Source organism: Felis catus, chromosome F2 (assembly GCF_018350175.1).
Source record: "Felis catus isolate Fca126 chromosome F2, F.catus_Fca126_mat1.0, whole genome shotgun sequence".
Classification (NCBI taxonomy): Eukaryota; Metazoa; Chordata; class Mammalia; order Carnivora; family Felidae; genus Felis; species Felis catus.
The window spans coordinates 78,195,536-78,218,164 of NC_058385.1; the positions used below are offsets into that span (position 1 = coordinate 78,195,536).

The 22,629-nt window shown below is 45.1% G+C and overlaps 1 long non-coding RNA gene across 2 annotated transcripts in view; it reads right to left on the minus strand.

Annotated features, from left to right (window-relative positions):
• LOC123383085 overlaps positions 1-22,629 on the minus strand; it is a 153,581-nt gene that overhangs the window by 38,875 nt on the left and 92,077 nt on the right. For both annotated transcript variants that reach the window (XR_006592435.1, XR_006592434.1), the window contains exon 2: positions 3,107-3,271. This is a non-coding gene — a long non-coding RNA (uncharacterized LOC123383085). The remainder of the gene's footprint in view (positions 1-3,106; positions 3,272-22,629) is intronic.

A 22,629-nucleotide genomic window follows, 5' to 3' on the forward strand; every position in this document is an offset into this window, starting at 1 on the left:
AGAAGATGTGGTATATATACACAATGGAATATTAGCCATCAGAAAAATAAATCTTGCCATTTGCAACAACATGGATGGAGCTAGAGTGTATTATGCTAAGCGAAACAAGTCAATCAGAGAAAGACAAATACTGTATGTTGCACTCATTTGTGGAATTTAAGAAACAAAGCAGATGAACATATGGAAAGGGTGGGGCAAAGAGAAGAGAGGGAAACCACAAGAGATTCTTTACAATAGAGAACAAACTGAGGGTTGATGGAGAGAGGTGGGTGGGGAATGGGCTAGACCGGTGATGGGCATTAAGGAGGGCATCGTGATGAGCACTGGGTGTTGTATGTAAGTGATGAATCACTGAATTCTACTCATGAAACCAATATTGCACTGGATGTTAGCTAACTAAAATTTAAATAAAATTTAAAAATATATACTTTACAGAAAAGAATCTCAATTTGTCTAGCTTCCATTTAAAACATTGCCTAAGATCTGGGAACACTGAACCAACTTTTCCATTGAAAATGTTTGCTAGTAGCTTCCTCCTTTTGATGGGCTATATATGCCCTGCTCACCACAGCACCGTGTACCCTTCACTGTCTCTGTACCGCTGAAAGTGGACAGCAGGTACATTTACCATCAACTTAACACTGTTGAGGTTTTTTTTTAATACCAAAGAAATATATCCACCTAACTTCATCACTTATAGGACCTACCAGGCCCCTTCAGGACACACATGGGAAATCCCTGATGTATTCAATAGATAAAGGATAATTTTCCAGACCTTAGGAGTTTATTCCCCCATAAAAATTGATGAATATGAAAATAACAATCCCAACTTCTTTTTTCCTTAACTTATGAGTTTTAATAGAAACAGATATTATAGGTCAGTAACAATCTTCATAATTATTTCTCAAATTTAATAAATTAGACCTTTTTAAAGGCCTCCTGCATTATGTTTAAATGTTAATTGTTTTCAAAAAAATATTTAAGCAAATTCTTTATACTTGTACAAAGCTATTTTGCATCCCTACAGCCAAAGCAAACTTGCTAATTATATATAAACAAAGGTATAAACTAATACAACTCAAAGAAACAACACAAAAGCAATGGAACAGATCATGATTTATTGAAGCAAAACTACTCTATACTGTGTGACTCTAGTCTAGATGTTTGGGGCAGAAGCTATTTTGAGTCTGTGCTGCCTATATTCTGCAGGGCAAAGGAGTTTCCCCGCCGTTTTCCAAACCTGTACTCATGCATTATGTCATAACAGCACTGAACTATGTAGGCAATCTCATTATCCAATGGCAATTGGACCCAAAGGCAATTCTCCTGTGCTACATCATTCTCCTAAACACATTGGATTCTGTAATCACAAGGTAGTCCTTGGATAAAAGTGGTTATCTTGATGGTCCAGAAGATTTTTAAGATTATCAATTAAAATAAAACATTAAAAATCTTTATGTAGCACTCAGGGATCCGTGAGGATACTTCTAAAAACTCCAAGGGTTTGATGACCTAACAATGAGGAACATTGCTCTGTTTCATCTTTGGAAAAGACACCAGCAGTTATTCCACTGGATTTGCTGTCCTAATTGCTATGAACACACGCAAAGAATCTTATCCCTATGGCCGAGGATAACGGCAACAAAAGAGAACCAGAGACAAATTCTCTTATTGATGGGTTGTATTGAGATTCTAGAACCTCAAACTGAAGCCTCCACAGACATTTTTATCAACCTGATTTATAAGCCTTGCTTGCCCCAAGTGGCCATTCACAAAGACCTCTATTCCTCAAAAAGTTAATATAAAATTATCACATGACCCAGAAATTCTGCTTCTAGCTAGATATGCAAAATAATTTAAAACATATGTAGATGTATCTTTTCATATACATGAACATTCATAGCAATAATACTCATAAGAGTAAAAAATTGGAAACCCAAATATCCATCAATTAATAAAATCAATCACAAATATGGTATATCCATATAATGGAATATTATTTAGCCATAAATATGAATGAGGTGTGGAGGCATGCTACAGCATGAATGAAACATTTTGTCATGTGAAAAAAGTCAGACACAAAAAAAACACATTTGTATGATTCCGTTTCTAGGAAATGTACAGAATAGGAAAATCCATAGAGATACACAGCGGATTAGTAATTGCCAAAGGTTAGGAGGAGGGAGAATGGGAGTGCCTGCTAAAGAATAAGGAGTGATAAAAATATTCCAGAATTAAATAGTGGTGATGGTGGCACACCTTTAACTATACTAAAACCCATTGAATTGTACACTTTAAAGTGTTGAATTTTATGGTGTGTGATTTAAATCTTAATAAACACAATGTATTTTTAAGCGGCTTCTACTGGGGCTCTTATTAGTATTCCAAACAATGAGCAGAAATTTCCCAGGCCAAGTGTTTATGGACCATCCAGACCTGGTGTGGAAGAATCAGCATGACTAGATGGCAGGTTGTATGTAGGAAAGAGCTGCATATAAAGCAGATCACGAAGCTCCATTTATGCCATGGGAATGAGTTGGGTCCAATTGTCGGAAACTCCAGGTGGGAGGAGGCCATACAAACAGGAACAATGAGCAATTATCATAATGCTTCTAAGACACTTAATAGTTTATTAATTATCCTCGATTTTTTTTTCCCTGAGATTTATCTAGCACGTCATGAGTACCTCCTTTTTATGATCCACCAAAATGAAAGACAAAGCAAAGGACATATACTGAGACCTGGGGTACAGGTGGGGAACAGAAAAGCTCAATGAGGTGAAAATGAAAAAGGAAGTCTTGCAGCCAACCCAAGCAAGGAAAAACACCTCAAAAAATGTATGTAACTGGTGGAATCATTTGCAATCCCACTTAACAGTTACCCAAGAAAGGTGTTTTCCTCTTTCTCATCTGCATGGTTCAGATAGCCTCAACAGCCTGTTTCTATTGGGAAATTCAAACAAGTGATCCAACTTGTCTTAAAAGAATCCTGATTGTGGTCATGCCATGTAACTGACTTGACCAAAGCTGTTGGACTAGTTGGTAATTGTGTGGACTCAGAGTCGCTTGTAAGAACCCAACTGCAGGAAGATACCTTAAATTCTCACCTCCAAAAAGATGGAACTCAGAAGCTGACATCACTGTCCTGCACAGTCAAGAAATGGCAGGTGACTTAGGTAAGACAGTCTTTCTAGGTCTTAGCTAGAGAAGCAGACACAAGACCCACTCTCCTTTCTTTCTAGCTGGAGATCTTCTTTGGACCATCAGGTAACCTGTTGGATAAAGAAAGAGGTATTTCTTCAGCATGGACTGAGGCCAGTAAGCCAGTCTGTCCTGACATTGACAGCTGCCTTCCTCCATCCATGGCTTGGAAACTCAGTAAGACAGGGGGCTGGAGGGTGGGGCATCCCCAAGTCAATCTGATGCAGGCCTATTTCCTTTCAGCTTCTTAAGGAAACTCTGCATCGTGGATTAACTGTTGGAGAAATAGGTGATAGATACTCCAAATTCACTGGGATAAATAAGCACTGAACTACAACAAATGAAAATCTGTGACTGTGTCAGTGTCCTTACTGTGAAGGAATCACTCTCTTCTCTTGCTGGATGTACTGTTCATCATCCATATCACAGAAATGAATGAGTGAAAGGGACCATTTCTTCGTCTCTACAGTCCCAGCGTTGAGCACAGTACCTGGCACACTGTAGATGGTCAGGGGCCCTGGGTTGCTGACTAGGTGTGGCGACCATAAAGGTTTAGTGACAGAAAATAAATAATACGCATGACAATATCCAAGGTAAAGCACCTCAAAGAGGACTTTAGGAAATGACAAAATACTAGCCTGGTCACACCGGAGGCTAGATTTCTCACCAGGTCAAGGAATGCCAAGGATCTCTGATCTGCAGATTACCCGAGATTGGAAATTGACTGTGCTAAAAATGTCGTAGGTATGGGGAAGAATTCTTGAGGCCCGACTAGATGCCAGCTATGACTTCTGCACCTAAGCAGAATAGGATGGACATTTGTGGCTGACTGCTGGGGAGAGCTGATCCCTGACAGTGCACCTCAGCCAGAAAGGTGCCTGACATCCTCTCCAAATGGTTCCTTTCCTGTGGCCGTGGCCCCAGCCTGATGGGATGGACAGGAGTGGAGAATGGGCACCTTCACCCGTGCCTGTCTGCAATGCCCAACTTCCAGGGTTGGGCAGCCCACTTGGTTTCTGACCTATCCCCACCTTTGTCCAGTGTCAGAGGATTCTCTTTAAGATTCTTGACGTACTTGCTCAACAGTCAATGGTCTGGTGGCCACAGCAGGTCAGCACATGCTAAAAAACTAGCCCCAGCCCACAGGTCCTAAGGTCTTCCCATGTTTTGTGGGAATAAGGGCTTACTGCCTAACCCACTTGTACCTTCACCCTACACACACACACACACACACACACACACACACACACACGCACAGACACGCACAATAACCACAATCCATTCCCTCAAGAACAATTCTCTTTCCTAGGACTCTCCAGTGCTGGAAAGGCCCACAGGCTCTAGAAACGCCGTTTGATTTTGGCTTCTGGTGCTCTGCCCTGCCTCCACCTCCACAGGAGCGGAAGTCTCCAGGCTCGCTGGTGAGAAGGCCACACCACAGTCCTGGCGGAGTCTTGCAGCCTCCAGTGTCCCTCACTGCCACCACTGTATGCGTTTTCCTTTGTTCCCAGAAGCACACACTTACTAGAACAAACACCACAACAATAAACCAACATTAGCTGAGCGTCTTGCGGTTTACTGTCTGTGAAAATCAGTGTTTCCACTGACAGTATTGTGTTCTCCTCAAAATAATTCCATTTCACAACTGGGAAATCACACACACACACACACACACACACACACACACACACACGGGCGATTTATACTGTATCACATGGTCAGTAAGTAACAAAATCCACACTCTGACGAAAGTCATATGGTTCCCAACTTATATTTTTTTTGTATCCCAGAGAATCCTGTCTGCCGGCAACAACTTCAAGAGAAAGCAAGTGATGGGGCCTCAAAACGTGTTGACCAGAATGTACCCTATCCCTTTCTGCAAGACGTGTGCATCCCTTTCCGCAGTTAGCAACAGAGAGATGTGAAGCAAGAGTGGGCATCTCTGTGCTGCCCCTGTGGGATGAAAAATAAACTCCCCCCAGACTTAGACCATGATCACTTCTTGGACACTGTCTAATGAATATCAAACAGCTTCTTACTCAGACGGGACGTACAACTGAGACCGAAAGCAACGTGTACCTTTTGAAATGTTTGCGAAGACATTTGTGAGGTAGACAGTCTGGAGTTTTTGACATTCGTTCCATTCATTGCTGACTGGAAACTGGTTACATTTCCATGAAGATGAAATGCCCATTTCTCTGTGAGTCCTTCCCTGTGTCCCCACCGACCCCCACCTGAAGGCACAGATCGTCCACCTTTTACTGGCCCCAAATTCCTCTCCATAGAACTTTCTCTTGTCAGCCCTGAAGGCATTTATTCAATCTCTAACTTCACCTGACATGGAACTTCTTGAAGGTAGGGGTCATTCTGACTCAACTTTGTATTTATTAGTGTCTATTCTCAAGGACATTTGCAGATGTCTGATACAGCGACTCAGACAAGGAAAAACTTCAGAATCTTCTCCTCGTCCAGGGTCACTCTGCAAGCCCCCCAAGGTAGAGAAGCCAGGAACGGCTACACATTTGCCTAAGTCGATTCCCTTTCCCTTTACTCAGCCTTGGCTAACTGATGAGACAAACACAGATGCTTCAGTATCTCCCCAGAATTAGTCCCGCCGAAGAATAATATTTAAATAGTGTCCTGTGTTGGGCTGAATAAAGGTACCCAGTGATGGTCATGCCCTCACCGTGGAAACTGTAGATATGTACTTTATATGGCAAAAGGGACTTTGCAGATGTGATTAAGTTAAGGATCCTGAGATGGGAGACTAGCCTGGATTACCCTGGTGGCCAGGAGGTAGTCAGAAGGGTGCTTACAAGACAGAAGCAGGAGAGCTGGAGTCAGAGGGCTGGAGATCTGACGATGGAAGCAGGTTGGATTCTCAGAAGTGGGCCACACAGCAGGGAGCCATGTGGAGGTGACCAAGGTGAGGATACAGGTTCTCCCCGAGAGCCTCCAGAGGAACCGGTCCTGCCAACAACTTGACTTTAGCCCGCTCAGCCTGACTTGGGGTAAATGGCCTCCAGAAGTTTAGGATAGTATATTTCTGTTGTTTTCAGCCACTGAGTCTGTACTCATCCCTTATAGCAGCAATAAGAAACGAATCTATTGCCTCTCCAAAGCCTGCTGCTGTCCCTAATGATAGAGTTGTCAATCACAGATACCAAAGAGAAGGTGCAACTCCTTAGGCAACACGGAACCCAACCCGGCCCCGTCCCTTATGTGGACCCTCGGGTGCAGAGGATTGGGATGGACTGAGGGTAACTGTCCCATATCTCGTCTTTTAAATATCGTGCTTTCTTCTCTATCTCAAGTCTGGCAAAGGTGCCTTTTTTCTACCAAGCAGGGAACAACGTGAGTCAGTAATATTTTCAAGTATGCTGCTGGCTCCTGTTCTCTGCGTAGTTTTGAATTATTTCAGTTCATCCAAAGGACTGATTTTAAAAACAGGACACTTTGTCCTGGTAGCCTCTACTGTGTCCTCGCCAGCTTCTCCAACACACTGCTCCTACTGAACCCTCCCTGCTTTTCCTTTCATTGACTTCCACCTCCTGGAGGGCAAGTGGGCGGGGCTCAGTCTGCAGAGGCCACTCCCTCCGAGGAGAGAATCCCAGGGACTGTGGGGGGAAATGACCTTCCTCCCTTCATCCCACCCAGTGCCCTGGTGGTGTGAGCTGCTCCCTGCCAAGCAATGAACCTTTCAGACTCATTGTCTCAATTTCATAAAAGCTTTCATTTGGGATCTTTTATTTGGGCCAGGTTTTACTTTTCATAATACATATTTCATAATTTACCATTCATTTACATTTCAATTAAGGACACTGGCTGTTTGTAAAAGCTACCCTGATGGGGGAGTGTGAAATAAATTACTGAAGTTGCTATAATCTCCACTTCCATTACCACCTCATTTACCCTAATGACACTAAAAAGATTGTCGCCCTCGATACAGTTCTTCCGAGTAACAGAAATCCCCTTTGGAGTTCAACACACTGAGACTATAGACATTTGCATGTGGTGCTAGATATGCTAATGAGGCAGCTGCTGGCTGGACTTCACTCTGGGAGCCTTCATCTAGGACCGTCTCAAACAGAAATTAAGCTGTATCCAGAGCCTCCCAAGAAGATGCCCATGGGCTTGAATAACGACCATTTAACAAGAAAGCCATTTGATTACCATGCCATAGTCTTAGTTCCTTGGGCTTCTTTGGCACCCATTTTCACATGTCATTTTGCTTTCAGCAGGGAGAAAGGGTGGAAGGAAAGACACTAAGTACATGGGGCACCTGCTATATGATGGACATGCTCTGAGGACTTCCACATATCATCCCCCAGGAATTCCTCAGGAATCAGCCAGTGGGAAATACTGGCATGTATGGAAATAATTATAATGTAAATTGCAAAGGGGAACATGGAAGGATAAAAACAAACATTTACTGAGCTCCTACCAAGTTGAATGCAATCTGCAAATATATTTTCTTCCTAATATTTCCTGCCCACCCTTACCCCTTGTACTTTCTTAACAACACATAAAAATGATAACAAATTGCTATTGTGAATGTATCATGGAGCCGTATGGCAGGTGCCACTGGTGGCCTACCCATATGCTCTCGTCGTGACCACTTCATCGCACCATGACCCCAACTTCCAATTGACAACATCTGCATCTATTTGCCTAAGGGATTTCTCGAGTTGTCAGAACCTAGTTTGTTCACATGGGGGACAAGCCAATGGTGCCATAGAATTAATGCACTGCTTTCTCAACCAACAGATCTCATCCAGTAGGATGATAGGAGGTGGTGTATAAATACCCCATCTCTCTCACCTCCGAGCAGGGCGACCCTTGAGACATGTCCTGTACCATGGATCCAAATTTCACCCATTGGAGTTAAGTTCCAGCTACACACAAGGGCAGTAGTCCAATAACTCACCCTCAGTCACTTCTTTTATATCTCTGCCTTACTTCTGACTCACGTGTAGGTATTTTGTAGGGTCACATGCTCAATCAACTCTTTGCACTTGAATCCTTGTACATAACCTCGGACTGTGGCCCAGACATACTCTCCTGAAACCCTTCATAAACAGTTCAATCCTGCCCCTGAATCCCAACTGAAACCCTGGGTTCCTGGTCCCCAGACGTATTCAGACAAACCAAAGGAACTGCTTGGTTGGATTTTCGGTTGCTTTTGCTTTCAACTTTTGGTATATTCTTTCCGTGTTTGGAACGTGCTAGAGCATTGACTTGTGGTACCCCAAACAACCCACAGAACCTCAGAATGTGACCTGATATGGAATAAAGATCTTTGATGACCTAATTAAGGTTCTCCAGATGAGATTATGCTGTATTAGGGTAAGATCTAAATCCAGTGGTGAGTATCCTTATAAAGAAAAGGATAAAGTAAGGTCATGTAAAGACACGGTGGCTATGCCACCACATTGCCTGGGGTCACTTGGACCCATGGGCACAGTATATTTGGTGACAAGAACGATGTATGCTTTATATTTATTAGAACATTTTAGTGGTTTTGTATTTAACAAAAAAACACATAGAGTGCTTACTAGGGGCCAGCCACCGTTCTTAGCATTCTATAAAGAGCCTCACTTATCTCTATAGCAACCAGATTATCCTCTCAATTTTACAGATGAGCAAATTGAGGCCAAGATTCCTTAAGAAATTTTGCAGAGTCATAGCTATAACTAGTCATGCTTGGCTTTCAACGTGGGCGGTCTACTTCTGGAACGCAGGCAATTACAGGGTGGACCAGTACTGTTCCCAGTGTGTTTAAAAGGCTACTGCCTCAGTGCCACCGGAGAAATTATTACAAAAGCTAATTCTCAGTCCCAAACTCAGACTTCCCAATTCAGAAGCTCTGAAGGGGAGAAGCAGACACCTGAGTGACAACAAACTGTCCAGATGATTGTGGTTCACACTCCAGGCTGCAGACGAGGACCCCTGGTCTCCACTTAGTTGCCTTTCCAAGAAGAAATTACATTCGAGAAATCCCATACAGGCCACCGAATCGTGCCGTGACCTCACTTGCCTGTTGGTAAAATGAATTTAATAAACTCTGTCCCACTGAACTTGAATGACTATCAAGGGAGTTAACAGGAAGAGGTCATCTAAAAACACACTGAACTATAAAAGTGAAATAAATCAGGAGGGGTATTGTATTTTCCAGGAATGAGACGCTGAGGTTTTGTCAAGCACAGTGTGACCTGCACTATAATCAGACACCTAACTTTTTATCAAGAAAGATTATATTGATATTTAATCCCCCAAATCAGGCAGGAGAGATTCGATAGGACAAAGTGTGGGAAGGGTGTGGCAGGTAGACCTGTGTGGACAAAGTCTGGCGACGAGGTTAGAGACATTAATAGGAACAGTGTGCCACACAGAAGGCCTGGGTCTAACTGCAATTTTTCTGATAACATCCAATAATTCTCTTATAAATCAAATCTCGGGGGGGTCAGTCGGTTAAGCATCTCACTTTGGCTCAGGTCGTGATCTCATGGCTCGTGAGTTTGAGCCCTGAGTCAGGCTCTGTGCTGACAGCTCAGAGCCTGAAGCCTGCTTCAGATTCTGTGCCTCCCTCTCTCTCTGCCTTTCTCTCTCTCTCCCTCTCTCTGAAAAATAAATAAACATTAAATTAAAAAAAAATCAAACCTCTCCTTTTCTTTTTTCTTTCCAGGATTTTAATTAAATTCAAGTCAGTTGACCTGAAGTGTAGTATTTTTTTTTAATGTTTATTTATTTTTGAGAGAGAGAGAGAGGAAGAGCATGAGTGGGGAAGGGGCAGGAGAAAGGGAGACACAGAACATGAAGCAGGTTCCAGGCTCTGAGCTGTCACCACAGAGCCCGTGGTGAGGCTGGAACTCATGAACCATGAGATCATGACCTGAGCTGAAGTCAGACGCTCAACCCACTGAGCCACCCAGGCACCCCAACCTGTACTGTAGTATTGGTTTCAAGAGTAGAATTTAGTGACTCATCACTTACATACAACACCCAGTGCTCATCACAAGTGCCCTCCTAAATGCCCGCCAATGCCTGCATTTACATGCCATTACTAAAATCATATGGAGGTGAGAAGTCTCCCTCATTATTATCTCCCCAAAAGACACAAACTATAAAAAGAAAAACTAACCGAAATATGTGTTCTTATCGCCTCTGTCAAGGAATTGAAGCATACTCGTAGTAGTTAAATGGCAGATTTTACTAATTGTTTGGCTCATTATAGATCTTTGGAACTACTATTCTGAAAGCCTCCCCTGTCTTCAGACCTAGTACTTGTATGGGTAAATATGCACTATTATTCAAGGTCTGAGCCCATCTCAACTTTCCTAGTTTCCGGTACTCCGAAATATTTGTCTCTTTACACCCTTCCTACATCCCTTACATTTATCACACTAAACTCTCCCTAACTAGACCTTGACCCTCTGGGCTCTTCTTCTCCTGCCTCACCATAGCCCAGGACATCTTCACACAAGCTCTGAGCCGTATCTCTGATGTGACTCTTCCTTCTTTCTCCCCCTCAGAGCATTGCTTTAGGATCATAATTCCTTCCTGTATCCAGGCATTGGTTTCACATGTCTTCTACTAGGTGCCCGTTCATTCACTCATGCCAAAATTAATTTGGATCTTGTGCACAGGGGCCTCCCTGTATCAGACAATCCTTAAAGACAATCCCATCTCTGATGCTCTGTAGTTAGATGAATCTGGTAGACTCTGGCAACTGTTAGTCGTAGAACTGATTCCAAAAGCTCAACTCGATGAATGGTCAACATTCGGGAAGAATCACGGCCGAGACTAGGCATCCCACCTGCGGACCCCAGACCCGCAGGCTGATAAGCTGTCTGCAATTCACATGAGAGAAGAACATTCTACCCTTCGCCCTGATTTATATATCTGACATTTCCAGTGATGTTCCCTCATCCTCCATCCGAATGGCAGCACTGCCTCTTTCACATTAAATAAATCAGAGGTAAAACAAAGAAAATAAAGGAATTTTGCGGCAGATGGCTCTGACTTCTCAGCTGTATCCTTGCTGATGTAGGAGACTAACGTTTTTGCGCAACAAGAGACGTATCAAATTATATGCAAATGGGACTTCAGAGCACATAAACTGCAGTAGATTCTCAGGCATAAAGTGGATTGTTTCCTTTTGTTGTTGTTGTTCTTTGCAATGTATGGGGTTGACAGTAAACATTTGACACATTTTACAAATAAGAATCTGTTTAATCAGGTAGAGGCACCAAAACCAGAGAGCTCATTTAGATGGAACTCTGGAGCAAAATGTCAAGGGTTGCTGTCTGAAGGTCCCAGGCTGGAGAACAACAAACAAACAAACAAACACCACAAAACCAGATTAGGGAAGCTAAAAATTGGGTTCTAATCCATGACACGATTTTAATTTATGGAAGTGTTAACAAGTAAATCCCATGATGTCGCTTCCATAGTGGATACATCTGAGACACGGAGCCAGCAGGGTTTCTCTAGACAAAAAATTCTAGTGAGAATAAAATAAACTGATGAATGGGAATATGGAAGACCTCTTACTTTTATAAAAGTTTCAAAGTGAATTCAGAGAAAAATGGCCCAGTGTGGCTCATACCATGCCCCAAACAAGGCAGTGCTCTAGTTAAGAATTTGTCCACCTGAGGCAACTGACATTTCAGACCAGATGATTCTCTGGTGGGGGTTGGGGAGGGGGAGACGTCCCTGGGCACTGCAGGATGTTTAGCATCATTCCTGGCCTCCCTCCACTAGATGTCGGTTGCACACCCACCCCTTCACCATTGTGACAACCCAGAATGTTCACAGACATTTACAAATGTCTCCCGAGAAGCCTCTCCTTCAAAACCACGTCGCCTAGATCCTGCTGATTCTCCAGTTTTCCCTTTGGTTCTGTGGGTTCGGAATCTCAATTTTAAGAACACGCGGAGGGGGCCGGTCTCACGGGGACTGACTCACAGTGATCGAACTCCTGCAGGGCAGATGGAGAAATCAGGTGCCAATGCAACGGTTAAGCTGAACAGTAAGAATGGCAGCTGGCCCACCGGAATGCTCATGCAGGCTGATCGGTGCATCCTCCCCTGTCAAATAGTCTACACAAGAAGCTACATTCTTATTCTTCTCAAGGTTGCTGGGCGAGGAGCATGGGTTCAGAGCAAGCAGGGTGAGTTTGCTCGTTTCAAGAGTTATCTTCATGGAGCCAGGAAACTGTCCAGGTTGCTTGGTGGAGTGGCAAGCCCCCCTGGATGGTGCTGAAGCCACAGTGACCATTTTGCCCCCTTTGGCTTTTCCCCATTTCTCACGAATCTATGAGAATCCTTATCTTCTTCATATATGTCCTCTTCTCTCTCTCTCTCTCTCTCTCTCTCTCTCTCTCTCTCTCTCTCTCTCTCTCTCTCTCACACACACACACACACACACACACACACACACGTAAAATACCATTCCTTAAACAGCAGCTTGATTACAGTTACCTTCATAGTGTGGGTTTTCTACAGCTTATGCCAATTCTAATTTTGAAAGACATTCTTCGATCTGAGGATTTTGCTCTTCCAAAATCTCAACAGCGAGCATCAAAGCACCCCTGTCTTGCTGCCCTCACATTCGCGTTTCTCAAGAAAGAACTCTGAAACATGAGGGCACCGGGCCGGGTGCATTGTGCATTTTTCATGAACAGCGCTAATGAAAATGATGGCGCAGAGGGTGATGCTCACAATGACTCAGAACTGCAAAAATGCCACTGTTTCCAATCAGTTCAGAGAAACCATTGGCCCCTTGTGCGCCAGTTCACACAGCTTCTTATGCTCGCCTGAGCAGGGGTCCACTGTGATTGCCTGCTCCCCGTGTATGGGGCAAGACTCCCACTCTCCCTCCCCTCACCCAGTAGCCAGGGCCTCACCACCACGGTCTGCCGGGAGACCATCGAAGTGACCAAGGTGAGCGCCCTTTACCGCATTGACCCCCGTCCCCACGGGAATCCTGGGACCCATCACAGCGTCGTTTATTCCCTGGACTCTGTTCTCCATGAGGGTCTTTGGGTGGTGAGGCAGCGCCACCGTGGCTCACCGTCCCCCTCCCCTGCTCATCTTGCTCTGTCTGTTAGCCTCAGCTACCGTCCACACCTGCAAACTGTATCTCATGCTCACGTATTTGGGGCCCCCAGCCCCCATGGCCACCGCAGCTCCAAGAGAACAGCTATCTTCCATTTGGGTTCATTGCTGCCTTCTTACCCCCCAGAACCATGCCTCGTGTACCAGAGTAAATGAAGAAATGAGCGAATGACTATTATTTTAGCACAAAGTGACTACCTTGGAAATTTGCAGAAAGGAGACGTGAGAGGAATGTGGACGGCCGCAGAGGAGGCCTCATGAAGATGGCGGTGGCATGGGAGCAGGGTGATCGATGGCAGCCCCACCTCATTTAAACACCGCTCGCCTCTCCACCCAACGGCCTCATATCCTTCGCTCCAGAGTGCACCAAACAGAAAGGGAAAAGAAACTTCCTCTCATTGTATTTATTGACCCACCACCATTCCGTAACCTACCTACTCTCTGCCCAAAAGTACCAGCCTTTCCACTCAGCTCCCAAAGCATTGATCGTGACCTGTGGATGGGGCTGGATGGTTTCTCACGACTTACAAATCTTGCTCACCCTGCAACGCACATGGCTTGGGAATCCAGGGGCACCCACCATCCCACAGAAAAGCCCTGCCTCCACGTGGCTCTACAACACCGCATTTACCCCACCTCCGTCGCAACCTGTCTTCCTGCCCACAGAGAGCGCATCCAAATGAGCTCACCATCCACCTGGCTTCTCACAAGCTGACAGTCAGGGAGCAGGACTGGGAGTCAACCTCCACATGCAAGCAGATACATACCTTACCCATTCTATTTCTTTCTTCTTGAACCTACGTCCCTCGGGCCCCTAGACTCGCCGATTCGTCTAAGCATTGTTCTCCTGAATCGCCAAAGCTGCCTCCTCACACCCATCTAGTTTCCTCTTTGACCAATATTTTCCCAAACGAATCAAAATGGAAAACTTGTCTACTACTAACCATTCTATGTCTGAAATCCACAGAACATGGGGTGCCTGGGTGGCTCAGTGGGTTAAGCGTCCGACTTGGGCTCAGGTCATGATCTCACGGTTCGTGGGTTCGAGCCCCGCGTCAGGCCCTCTGCTGCCCGCACAGAGCCTGCTTCAGATACTCTGTCTCCCTCTCTCTCTCTCTCTCTCTCTGCCCCTTCCCACTCATGCTCTCTCTCTGAAAAATAAAGATTTTAAAAAATTTAAAAAAATAGAAATCCAGACTATTGCTCAACTTCTTCCCAGGTGCACCCCCTCTCCACCCCCACAGCCCCTCACCCAAGTGCCCGTGTTTACCATGTTCACCTGGAGGTCTAGTATTGAATGACAACACGTTTCGCAGCCTTCAGGTGGACTCCCTACTCCAACTGAGAAAAACCAAAACCGGTCCTCTCTCTTCTTCATTTAAAACCATTCCCTGATTGTCTAATGTTTTCAGGAAAAGTCCCCAAACAGCATGCCAGTTCAGCCTTTGTGTTCTGGCCCTGCTGCACTCCCTGGCCCCATCTGCCAACGACCCACGCCTAGTGCTCTGTGTGCCCCTACACTGCGACCTTGTGTTCCCTGGCTGGCTCAGAACCCCTATGCTCCCCCCGCTGGGTTCCCCGCTGCCCCCAGGGTCCCACGTCATACTTGTTTCCATCATTTCTAGTCAACGATCGGGACTTAGGTATTTCCTAACTGCGAGAAACCCACTCTTCCCAAGTCCTCACGTCTGCACATGTTTAGGGCATCCACAGTATTCTTAGGACAGGCTGTGTCCTGTAGGGCATAAGCCCAGATTTCAGTGGAGACCACGCGGGTGTGAAACCTCCATCTGCCACTGCCTGCAGGTCACTGGGGAAGTCATCTTGTCTCTCTATGCCTCAGACTTCCCATCTGCAAAATGGGAGTAATAGTAGTGCCTACTTCATAGGGCAATTACGAGACTATTAGTGTAATGAATGCAGCACATAAATGAAGTGCTAAGTGGGGCGCCTGGGTGGCGCAGTCGGTTGAGCGTCCGACTTCAGCCAGGTCACGATCTCGCGGTCCGTGAGTTCGAGCCCCATGTCGGGCTCTGGGCTGATGGTTCAGAGCCTGGAGCCTGTTTCCGATTCTGTGTCTCCCTCTCTCTCTGCCCCTCCCCCGTTCATGCTCTGTCTCTCTCTGTCCCAAAAAAAATAAATAAACGTTGAAAAAAAAATTTAAAAATGAAGTGCTAAGTGTCACCACTATTTGTATCTCTAACAAAAATAGTGCATCATTTTCATGCAGACTTATGCATGTAAACCTAAAATACGGTAGGTATGCTATAAATGTTTGTTTATTTGTTTATTTATTTGAGAGAGAGAGAGAGAGAGCACAAGCAGAGGAGAGAAACAGAGTGAGAGAAGAGATAATTTTTTTTAACATTTATTTATTTTTGAGAGAGCACGAGCCGTGGAGGGGCAGAGAGAGAGGGAGACACAGAATCTGCAGCAGGCTCTAGGTTCCGAGCTATCAGCCCAGAGCCCGATGCGGGCTTGAACTCATGAACTGTGAGATCATGACCTGAGTCAAAGTCAGATGCTTAACCGACTGAGCCACCAAGGGCCCTGAGAGAGAGAGAGAGAGAGAGAGAGAGAGAGAGAGAGAGAGAGAGAGAGAGAATCTTAAGTAGGCTCCAGGTCAGTGCAGAGCCTGATGCAGGGCTCAGTCTCACGACCCTGGGATCATGACCTGAGCTGAAATCAAGAGTCAGTCGCTCAACCAACTGAGCCACCCAGGCAACCCCTTTAAATGTATTTTAAAGGTATGAGAAAGCACTCAGTAAAAATCAAGCTTCAGAGACAGCAATATGCATGTCCCACTGGAGATAACAAGGGACAATTCAAGTTCTTCATCTTGAAGATTAATCGTCAGACCTCCCCTCAGGAATGAAACATCCCACCTGTGGTCATTTAGGAAAGAAAAATGTCGAAAAACAGTAAATGTTAAAATCGGGAAACAAAAATGATTTAGCTATTTAATTTTTTTTCTGGTAATTATAGTCAAATAAATGACTCAAATATGTGAAGTGTGTGTCACTTGTGCATTTCAAAAGGTCCCGTGGTGTGGGGAGAAGGGGCAGAGGAGAGGGTCTGGGCACAAGGAGAGTCACCCCTCCAAGGAGCTCATGGCCGATCCTTGAATGTACGCTCTCTCTTGGCTCCGGTGTCCTCAGACGTCAGCTCCGGAAATCATTTTTAGCCTCCAAATCCCACTGATTCTCTACAGATAAAATGAGATTATGGACGCAGTGGCACTGTTGTGGATTATGCAAATGTAAGGGGCTGTTGGAGAGAAACACTAGCCTGAGGTCAAGGGGATTCTTCCTCAACAACGCACATGGTGGGTCAAGAAAGTACGTGTGGTTGTGAGCGGATGGAGAAGTGATCCGGGGACATAAACCTTCCCTATTTCTGACACTTTTTGTTTCTTGGTTTTTTTTCTCCCACTGAACCTAAAGAAGACATTGTTGACAGGAAAGAAATGCTTAACCCCTCCACTCCCTTGAATACACAGATAGATGGTTGGAGCCTGAGAATGACTTCAGCCCCTGGCAAGATCATTTCATGTTCCGAATCCGCTCTACCCCCTGCAGGGCAGGAAGGAAAAAAAATAGCTCGTTCTGTTTTTCCCTCAAGGTGAGAAATCACAAAATGAAGATAGAGACAGAATAACACAACTGGAAAAATACAGCCAAGAGCTCAGGGATTCTCAGGCTGTCCATTTGGCTTTAAAGATGAAGTGGAGAAAGGATGCTGGCTGTCTTGGCCACCCTGAGAAGATGGGGCGGGGGGAGTGGATGAGGAGATGATGAATGGGGGCTGTTGGTAAAGCAAGGTGCCAGAGAAGCCCACAGCTGTGCTAATGCCCTCTCCTCTGATTCACCAAACATGCACGCCTCTGGGGATGAGCAGAGGATTGTTAACTATGGAATTAATCACGGGGGGAGGAGCCTGGCAGAAAGAGAACATTTAGAGACGGTGAGACAATTAAAAGTGCAATGGCCATTGAACCATGAAGCCATTAGTTATATTATGCACTCAACACCCCTTCATCGGGCCCCTACTCTGTGCCAGGCAGGACGGCAGGCGCTGGGGGATGTAGAAATTAACATGACGAGTCCGCGAGATGATCAAAAATCCAGAATCACTTGGGAAGCACATTCTCAAACAGACTGCCTGAGTGTCTTGTGGGAGGTACAACAGTTTAGGAATGGAGGGCACATTGTGTAGCCCGAGGGTAGGAGGGCGGGCAAAGAATAAGAGTGGCTTTTCCCAGAGAGCTGGTCTTTTTTTTTCTTAAGATTTTTTTTAAACTTTATTTATTTTTCAGAGAGAGAGAGAGAGAGACTACAAGCAGGGGAGGGGCAGAAAGAGAGGGAGACAGCGAATCTGAAGCAGAGAATCCGAAGCAGGCTCCAGGCTCTGCCAGCGCAGAGCCCAGGGCGTCGAACTCACCAACCGTGAGATCATGACGCGAGCCGAAGTCGGACACTTAATGGACTGAGCCACCCAGGAGTCCCCAGAGACTCCTGAAGAGTCTTAAAGAGTCAGTACCGTTTAGCAAGGAGATGTGTGCCTTAAGCCCCTAAAATTTTCCCCCAAATACATTCCTCCTCTGTGTTCCTAACTCAGAGAAGTACACAGCCAGAGCTGAGTCAGAAATCTGAGCATCATTCTGGGGTCCCTACTCCCCTTCATCTGACGCAGGTGGTTATGGAAGAATCCACCTGCGGGACATAGCACAGGGGCACGAGTGGGCACTCTGAGGGCGGCGGCTGCCCAGAGACTTGGGGAGGGGCGAGCTGGATCGGGAGTGGGGCAAACACTACTCAAGGATTTGAGTTTTCTCTCACACGCTCTCAGTGGTGACCTTCACCTTTCAGTCAGCCGGACCAGAAATAGCTGCCCACACTTATGTGAATTAAATTCAAAGCCTTTAGGGATCTCTTAAAAACAAAAAAACAAGCCCAAAACATTCTACAAAGTGAGTCTGGATAAAACCAAAGGAAGGGAGGACTCACATGTGCATGTGAGGGTGTTGTGTTCTCTAACATGTTACTTCCCGGCGGCCCCGGGACAGTAAAATAGGCCCTTCTACCCCCTAGGCCTGGGGTTTAGACAGGTCATCGGCTGTGAATCAAAGAAACCGGACCTGAGAGCCGGATCTGCCTGACCCATCGCATCTTGCAAAATGTCATGTAGCTCTCTGCTGGGCACCATTGCCCGAGGGGACATCAAATCACCGACCGGTTGTACAAGCACTTGCAAAGAGTTGATTGTTTCCAGACAAAAATCCCAGGGCCCTGGTATGATGCTCTTTGGAAAATGAAGCATGACTGGGATTTCAGAGAGGAGAGCGGGCCACGAGGGGTGCCTGAAAAGCATGCAGCTGCTTTTGCCCTGCGGTTCATGGCAAGAAGCTAGGGAATTCTATAGTTTAAAATAATGAGGGATTAAAGGAGCCACCTTATATGCCACGATAATACAACCATCCCATGTCCATGGTCTTGTTACAGAGAATAAGTGTCTCTCCACAGTTATCATTCCAGCTGAATTTTGCCCCCCCGCCCTCCCAACAGCTCCAACTGAGGATTCTTGGGAATAGAGATTAATGTCACTTTTTTTTTTTAATTTTTCATCTGCCTAGCTCTGGGCTCTTAAACAAGCTGCTTAACCTTGCTAGATCTTTTATATGAGAGGCTGGATAAAGCCTCGCGCAAAGAGTCATCATCACGGTTAGACGAAATGATGTTAATTACGGGTACGAGTACCCCGGATCACAAAGGAGTGCACCCAGGCACAGGCTTCAAATTCTCCCCCTGCCACCAACTTCCTGCAAAGTTTGTGTCCAGCACCAGACTTCTTTGACCCTCAGTCTCTTGATGCATAAGAAGAGATGTGGTAAACACTTCAGAGAGTAGCTGTGAAGATGTGAAGGCGTGAGATTCTGTATATAAACAGCCCAGTGCAGTGCATGAAACTCCTAAGTGCGCAAAAATGGTGGCCGTTTTCATAATTAATCCAGAACTGTCTTGCATCCTGACCAGGCCCTCACAGATGCCAGCCCTCATTATCATTACTATCAAGGCATAAGCAAGATTCATTACATCTTAGAGGTATTATTCTATTGACCAATTACATGACATTAGGTTTTCCAACCATAAGTCAAAAAGTACTGGGAGCATCTGTTGTGCATTTCAACTCTTCTGGCACAATACCGAAGACGACTGGAAGAAAAGACACGGATCGACCCAACATGGCGCTTCTTCATCCTGCCTGATCCCAGCGAACAAAATTATGTCATGAGCAACACAGCTGAAACGGTAAAATCACTTTAAAGCCTAGGTAGCTCTTTCAGATCTGTTTTCTTATCTGGTCTTCCTAAGAATACTCACGAGTGGATGACGTGACCTTAATGTCACAGAACTGAAGATCAGCCATACCTGTGCACAGAGGATTATGTTGAAGGCCCACAGAATGGGACTTTCAATTTTCTCATTTGAAGTCATCTGCACTCTTCACGAGCATGCCCTACATCCTCAGGCTGCCAGGAACAGGGACAGAAAGTAACCATAGCAAAAGGGAAGTAGGGATGGACAGGCTCCAGCAATGGCAAGTTCTCCATCAGTGTGTGGTATCTCTTAGGGTCTGGAGAGCCATCAGCAGAGATTGTATTAAAGGAATCAAAGCGTCAGGACAAAGGGTTATCCAACACTCAACCATTCAGGACATCTACAGGCTCTCCACCAGTTGCTGGGGATGAGGAGATGAACAGGGCAAAATCCCCACTTCCAAAAGTTTTTGTCTTCCAGGGGAGACAGAGGCATTAGCAGACAATTCTAAGGCAGTGTGAAAACTCCATAATGTGCCCATAATAGTGAAGAGGGTGACCTGACCCTGGCTGAGTCTGAAAGGGTGATTAGGTTGAAGTGAGATGAACATGGTCCAAAAGACCTTCCAGGCAGAGGGCCCAGCAGGAGCAAAGCCATGGCGATAAGAAACAGCGTGTGCATGAGGGGAAAGACAGCAGATTCACAAGGCAGATAGACAGTCAAGCAAGGAGGCTGAGTGCATAAGCTGGAGTCTGGAATACTGTATAACATTTCAGATTCTTGCTTTCAGCTCCCCTTCAATTCTTAGATCCTTTGCTCTCAAGGAGCTCACATTCCTGATGGAGAAATGAGGAGGGAAAAGGCCAAGGACATCAATTTTTCCTTCTGATCTACTTCAGTAAACCAACTGCCTCGCACACAAAAAGTGTGGACTTATAATACCCACAGACAAGAATTTTTATTCTCGCTCTGGAATCCACTCATCTTCTCCAACCTCCCCGATCCCACGCCATGCAAATTAACAAACATGGCACCTGTTGTGGTTCTTGTTTCCTCCCTTGACATGGCTCAGGTTCATTATCCACACTTAGCTCTTGGGCAACTCTTCTGGTGTATTATTCAAATCGGCTCAGAAATTGTAAGGCATGTTAAATTAAGGAAAGGCAATCTCTCTCCATTTTTAGTCTCTGAGCTTCAGTTCCTTGTTTTAAATGATTATTATTAAGCAAGGAAAAATGCCCTGAAAATAGCAGACTTGTGCATACATATGTGCATAGTGTAGGCACTCAAAATAGTAGCAATTATTATAAAATTTAAATTCCAAAAAATTGGGGAAAGTTCTAGCTTATCCTTTTGCGGGTTGTATAGTGAAAGTTTGAGAAGAAAGGGCCCTCCCTTCTGCATTAGTATAACTTCTCATTGCTGCCAAACTCAGCACACAGTCTATTCTATCTTGGGAAGAAAAGGTGTTTTGGTCTTACTTGTCACTTCAATCTTATTTGTCAGAATCGGCCCCCACATTCCTAGCTGCCATCTTCCTTTCACATCTTGACATTTGAGAAGTATCAGGGAATATCCATTCCTTGTTTCACACATGAAGTCGTTTATGGCAGCCAGCCCTGCTGTTTCTTGGAACTGGGTTATGATTCAGTCTTCTGCGTCTTAACCAGAAGTATTGGAAATACACAGAAGCTATGACCTGGGGTCTTTTAAAAGCACAGGCTCATTGGGACAGCATTTTGTTTTCTCATAATGACAACAGTCAACCAGACTCTGAACAATAAGACTTGTGCCTTATTCAGCCCAGTACTTTGTGTCTCCAGCTTGGGTTTTGACCGTTATGGATACAACATAAATCTCTCAGGTGAAATACTGGTATGTTATTCATCAACTATTTAGAGCAATGCTCCTGATGGATGAGAAATCTGAATACCAAAGAGGGTGTGTGATTATCTAAAGGGTAGATCTGGGAGTTAGTCAGGGAAGTTGACCCTGGGTAATTATGTGTGGCTCAGCTGGGACTGGTGGGGAGCTAGAGATGAAGCTAGGGGTGAAGTCTGAAGCAGAGCAGTAAGTGGAAGAGAATGGGGAGCATAAAATGAGCATAGCAGGGGAAGAAGAGGACTCCATCATTTGGCCAGTCCGTCAACAAGAACCGACCACATACCCAGTGCCAGACGGCTCTGGGGGTTCTGGGAATTCTGTGTTGAAGAAAACAGAGATGGCCTCTGTCCTCAACAAGCTCACACCCTCTTTATTTTCATGGGCCCATGAGACGAACGTGCATGGGTATAATTTCTAAAGGAGAAAAGAAAAACCTTTATTGGCTAAAGAAGATGCACTTTTAATCTTCATCTGGGGGCTCCTGGACAAAGCAGGGAGTGGGCCAGAGGGCCCACCTGTTATTCCTTGGGGTTTATAACTCCTTGGGTGGGTTTAACTGACCAAAATAGATAGAAACTGTGTAGAAAAGAAGTCATGTTGTTGATCTGTTGAGTAGAAATCTGTCTGGATTTCTTCCTTTCCCCCCAAATTAGGCCCAACATGTTTAAAGAGATGACAGCTAGTCAAGTTGCAGAAAAAAAAATGATATGATTATAATTTCTCATCCATTATGGATCAAAATCACCATGAACATCTAATGGCTACATTCTTTCTCCATATGGAAGAGGTACTAAGAAATCCCAAGAATCGCGACTTTAACTCTGAATGTACACTGTGTGGCCCAGCTGCCCACTCTGGCTCCTGGCCTCAGATGTGCACTAGTCCTTGCTCTCACTCTGTCTTCTGCGTTTTACTCATGTCTGATGATGCCCAGGGTCAGACCTCAACCTCTTCAATACAGGAGAGTTAAGAGACGGAACGCCTCACACAGAAACCAATAAATACTGAATGAATGAGTAAGGGGGAAAACGCATCAACAGGAAAAGGGTCTAAAAAATAGCAGCAGCCAATGGAGATTTTTCTCCACAGACAATCTAAAAAAAAAAAAAT